Source organism: Sciurus vulgaris (genome assembly GCF_902686455.1).
Source record: "Sciurus vulgaris genome assembly, chromosome: 5".
In the NCBI taxonomy this organism is placed as follows: Eukaryota; Metazoa; Chordata; class Mammalia; order Rodentia; family Sciuridae; genus Sciurus; species Sciurus vulgaris.
Window position 1 is genome coordinate 90,923,364 of NC_136465.1, and position 5,949 is coordinate 90,929,312.

Below are 5,949 nucleotides of genomic sequence, written 5' to 3' on the forward strand. Positions count from 1 at the left end.
AGATGCAAAACCAAATGCAGGGTCAGAGAAAGGCTTTTCCTCCATAGGAAAGGGGTCATAGATCAAGGAAGGTGGGTGGACAGTAGAAACTGGAAAAGGCAAGGGAATAGGACACTCAGAAAGGAATACGGCCCTTCTAAGAGTTCAATCTTAAGCAGATATGACCCATGATAAAATTCTGACACAGAACAGTGAGAAAATAAATTCTTACTGTTTAACCCACTAAGTTTATTGTAATTTGTTATAGCAGCAACATAAAATTAATATATTATAGAGATATCTTCTTACACCTTATCATTTTAACTTACTTTACCTTTTCATTTGGATCTTTTAATTTATTTGGCATTCTGTTTTTATGTGAGGCAAGGTAGCAGTCTAGTTTTATTTTTCTCCAAATAGAGAGCCCGTTCTGCCAGTGCGGTCTACAACCTAGCTTTCTTCCTTGTTTGTTGTTGCTATCTTAACCGTATTTCAAATTCTCATATAAACCCTAGGGCTATTGCCATGTTATGTATTGGTTTTCATTTTTGTATTTGCTTATTGCTATAAATTATCACTTTTCCTTATACTATGGGTTTTAGAGACACCTGTTTTTTATATGGCAGGGAAATTTCCATATCTTCTTATATTTTTTAAAAAAGTTATTGAATCAGTTTTTCAAAAATTTTAATTCTATTTTAAAATTTGGAATTTGTTGGCTTCTTAAACAAAAATTTCTATTAAAAGATATCTTTTTAAGGAGGTTTTAGACAGACATTTTCAGGAGAATCAGTGTTCACTATGTTGAATCATTTCATCCATGAACATGGTGTATATCTTCATTTAAATTTAAATTCATTTAAATGACATGTGAGCTTAATAGATCTTTGTTTATATGTGTTTGATGCTTTCTCTACTTATGAAAGCCTTCTCGTTTATGAAAATATTTTTAATTTCCTATATTAATTTGTTCCATTATGTTTTTATCTGAAGGTAACAGGAGCTACCTTTTGGCCTCCTTTGATCTCATTCCCTTTTCTGATGAGGCAAAACTCAGTTATATGTTGTCACACATAAAAAATAAATACCAACTACAAAAATATTAGCTAGTAAAGTCAATTTAACTTGTTTCATAGATAGGCAGGGACAAAGATCCATATCTTATTATACAGAAGTTTATTAGACATTTATTTTCAATTAAATTCCCATTTTTACATTTGACTGATTGGCTTATTTCTCTATCAACATTGTCTCTCTATATATACAAATTCTGATTTCTTTCTTAGAGCAATGTTGTCTTAGCATCTCCAAATATGAATTTCTTATTTGCACCAATGACACTATCTTCAATATTGGAAATGACCATTCTATGTAGTATGACTTAGTTTTGAATAAACCATAGGCCCTCCTTAGGATATATCTTCCTTAGAAGGGTAAGAGTTCTATAAATAATAAACATTTACAATTTTTTAGCACTTGTGATTTATACTGCTATCTATTAACTGAGCAATTCTGTTATTCAGAATCTCCTTTATAAGCTCTCCTATTTAAGGGCAAATGTACTTATTTCATTGGGCTGTACACTTTAGCAGAAAACGATAAGGGCTGTGGCATAAGATAAAACTGTTTGGAACTGACTGCCAGGAGCTAGCTGTGATTCATGAAACCAAGGTTCTTATCCTTGCATCCTTTCAGTTTTCTCTTTTATAAAGTAGGGCTGGTAAAAGGACATGCTTTATAGAGTTTCTTTGAAAATTAATGAAACAATGCTTACAAGCTTTCAGTACCTTGGGACATTTGTTGAATCCTCAATAATGTTTTATCAATATATAATATTTATAATCTTCAGATACATATTCTGATCTCTCATGCTAGTTAGTAGAAACTTCCTCAAACAAATGGAGTCTCTTAGAAGTAAACAGACTTTAAGAAATATAAATTCTTTTTTTTGTTGGAAAAAAAAAGATATATTTAGAATTAGCTGGACTCTGTTTACATGATCCCAATTTTGTTGTCAATGTCCAAAGCATCGTAATCAGGAGCCATTTGAACATATGCCTTCCTTCTCTCCATCTGGACTTATCAGGGTGTTAACCTTGGCCACATCAATGTTACAGAGCTTCTTTATAGCCTTCTGATTTGGTGTTTGTTGGTCTTGACATCCACAATGAACACAAGTGTGTTGTTGTCTTCAATCTTCTTCATGGCTGACTCAGTGGTCAGGGGGAACTTGATGATGGCATACTGGTCAAGCTTGTTTCTCCTGAGGTTGCTCTTCTAAGGATATTTGGACTGCCTCCAGAGCCTCAATGTCTTGGGATGCTGGAAGTTAGGTGACATGGGGATCTTCTCCTTTTTATGACTGGGGATGCCTTTCAACACTGCCTTCTTGACCTTCAAAGCTTTTACTTTGGCTTCAACTTTTGGAAGGGCAGGAGCTTCCTTCCTATCTTTTGGCACCATCTTGGTCAAAAGGCAAAAGAAATATAAATTCTAATGTCAGAAAATTTGGAAATTGTGCAAGAGTAGTGTCTCACTTCCATTCTCTTCCCCTAATAAGGATTAGAGGAATGTGACTCATCTATTTATCTCAGTACAGAAGATTTCTTGAAAATATTGACCAAATGCTGAGGTTGGCTCTGATTGCTTATAGATGACTATGGAGATTTTATATTGAGATCCAATATCCTCATTCAGATTTAAGGGGCAGGTTTGAATCAGTATGTCAACTCAGGTGTGCAAAATATATCATTTATTACTTTAGCACAAACTAATTGTTGACTTTGATACCCCATCCTGACAAGTAGACAGGATACTCTATCTTGGATAGTATTTCAGCCTTTTACATTTTCCTTCTTCTCCTCTTGCCTTCACCTCCCACCCTTTTCCCTCTTCCTTCTAAAGTTTCATCAGAATCCAGAGGGCTTATGTAATACCTGGAACCCAAGAGGTGAGTCTCTGATTTTGAGTCTACCATAGTAGCTATCTTATTGCTCAAGTGAGTAGTGGTCTCTTGATGTTGGGGAGATCTCTGCTTCTGTAGCTTTGCAGGTAGGAGTCGCTCTCTGAAAGCTGGGAAACTTAGTGAATGGCTAGGTAAGTCATCATGTTATCTACTCTGAAGACTGGCTGCCTCTATCCAGGGAGCCTCAGAGCAGGGTGAAGGGAACTAAGTTCTTAATTTCCTTCCACTATGAGACCTCTTACAAATCTCTTAAACTCTCATCTTTCTTGATCTTTCACCATAGACTGTGAATGTCCATTAAACACAAAGACCTCATAGTTACCAACATAAGAACTTCCTTTCTTTACTGCCAGGGAAATAAGAGAAATATTTGATTTAATCATGCTAGTGTATGAAAGAAAAGACAAGTAACCATGACATTTATACATTGAAAGCTTCAGAACATTCATCATTTGCTACAAAAATGATGTGGTTAGTGTAACCACACTAAAAGACTCATCCCAGAAAGTTCTGTCATGTTGGTCAGTGAGAAGTACTAATTAGCACTAATTTCTAGATCATTATAAATATTAAATTTATTTGCAGTAATAATAAATTCAACAATTTATATGAAGAATTTTTATGTGAAAGATTTAGAGCAGTTACTTTTCATGTCCACTAAAGATGATGGAAGAGATCATGGTCTTAAAGGGAACCAAGAAGGGTTTAGCTTCTGTATAATTAAGTGGCTCAGAAGACAGGTCCAGGGTGTCATTATGACTAACAGGAAGAGGAACAACATGAAGTGGTTGTCCTGGAGAATCTCTAAATTTTCTTAGGGTGTGACTCAAGGTTGGCACAGTGCCATAGTCTATTGATGTCAGACAAGTGTTAAGAAAAATTATTTGCAACCAGGAAATAAGGCAAAGGGTGATTGCATAGTCTTTCAACATCCCTGGAGCACTGCCTAATAGGTCCAGACAAGGAGATATATGCTTGCCTTACTTACTATTTACTATTGATTAGGATACAGACACTGTGAAGTTACTTGTTAACTTGCAAATTTTGGTCATTAGAAGCAAATGATTTCTGTCTGGTAGAGAAGAGCTCAAAAATTATGGTTGTGTTGCCTGGCAAGGTATTAACTGGTTTTGTGTCTCACTCAGCAAATTCATCTTAGTATCCCTTTCCTAGCTGATTGTATATACCTCTATTCCTGAATTCTGTCTTTGAAGCAGCTTTTCCATCTTGCATCTTTCCTCAAAATGAACTAAACAAATCTTTGATTTGTGCTCATTCTAAGTTTGTATGAGAATCCTGCTTTTAAATTTTTTAAAATTATACTTTAACAGTGGGGAGTCAAGATCACTGATTTTCTTGAAAATTGAATAAGAGTGTTTTTGTACATGTGTGTGTTTCTGTGATGGGAGCAGAGAGAACTCTTGCCATTTTGTGTGCATGCATGTATATAGAAATTAATATACATACATGTGTATTCATGTGTGAATACATTAAAATAAATGACCTTGGGGTAGAGAAGGAGGAGAGAAGGAGGGAGATTCATTAAGCATCCTTATATTGCTGATCTTAGAAAAAAAGTGTAAACTTGCTGGAAAGTATTTTAAAAAGTTTAAAAGTTTTATCTAGCTATATAAAGTTTCCAAAAATAAAATAGAAACAACTCAACAGTAGTTACAATATGACTCATCATTGCTCTGAACATGCTAGTAGATGGAACTCTCTCTGTCCCTCAGTATCTTCAATTTTGAAATAATGGAGAGGGACTCTTTTATCATTAAAGTACTGAAATTCTATAATTGTTAGGAAGTTGTTTCTTGAAATTAAAAACGAGTATAAAATTAACTTCCAAAATGTCAAGAAAATAGAAGGAGGAAAGAAAGTTGTTTGAAGAAGAAAGCAAAGAAAGAAAAAGTAGTTAGAAAGTTAAGAAGTTAGGAAGAGAGGTCTAATGGGAGGGAGGTTCAGAGGAAGGGAGGACAGAAGGAGTGAGGGATGGAAGAAGGAAGGATGTGCCACTTTGAAAATCTTGGTTTGATGATGCTTATTGTGCCTGTCGTAGACAGTCTCTGGAGTGCCATTATAGTTGTGGCTTCTACTTGCTTCTGTTCAATTGTCTTTATGGTAACAGAGCTATGGCAACAAAAATGTTTCCTTTTTTCCTGAAATATTCACTGTTAGGAAGTAAATCAGCTGGTTCTTTGGGCATCTATGGACAAAACTCTTTCTTCTAAGACTCCATCCAGGGAGACTGATATTTTCTAGGGACAATAAGTGAAATTTTATAACTCACATGCTCTAAAGTACTTATTTTCTCCCATATGTTTTGTAAACTCTCCCCCGTATCACCCCTTTTCCTTTAGGTAGTTTTCGTTTTGAGTTGTGCAAAATATTTACAGGATTTAAAATATATAGGCTAATTTTTATATAGCCTGTTGGGCATTTGCTGACATAAATCTCCAAGTTACATAGCTTTTCCTAGTTGTTAATTACTTGAGTAAAAAAAAGAAACAGAAAATGTAGCTTTTATATTTGATTCTCTCATAAATCACAGAAAAGAAATTATACAGAAAATGAGGACCTTTATTAATCATTTTAATGAATGGGTAGAAATAGAACATAAAACTAAAATAAAAATTATTACAGTATTCTTTTACACTTTCATATTACATGGAACATGTCATATTTTCATATATTACTTTACACAGATATCTGTAATATGACGGAGTTCCCCTCTGACTGAAGGGTTAAAACTTGGGATGAACAGATGCTACTGGTAATTTCAACACAACATCCAAGTTCCAGATGTCTTCCTTCATATGCATGCCCAAATTAAATACATATTTTGTTAAAACACCCAAACTATCCTTTTAACCTGCTAGCATTTCTAGTCTTTACTGATCAGTTCTCCCATTTTTAAAAAATCTACCTTCGACTAATCATTCACTTATAATAGGACTCTCTATTGACCCAGTGATTAAACTCTTAACAGTTAATCCAAGATTCAA

General features: G+C 34.4%; 1 pseudogene across 1 annotated transcript; it reads right to left on the reverse strand.

Moving 5' to 3' along the window:
• Positions 1-1,971: 1,971 nt before the first annotated feature.
• Positions 1,972-2,442, reverse strand: LOC306661066 (large ribosomal subunit protein uL23-like; annotated as a pseudogene). Its single transcript has one exon. The product of its transcript is annotated as a large ribosomal subunit protein uL23-like (transcript).
• Between the last annotated feature and the right edge of the window lie 3,507 nt (positions 2,443-5,949).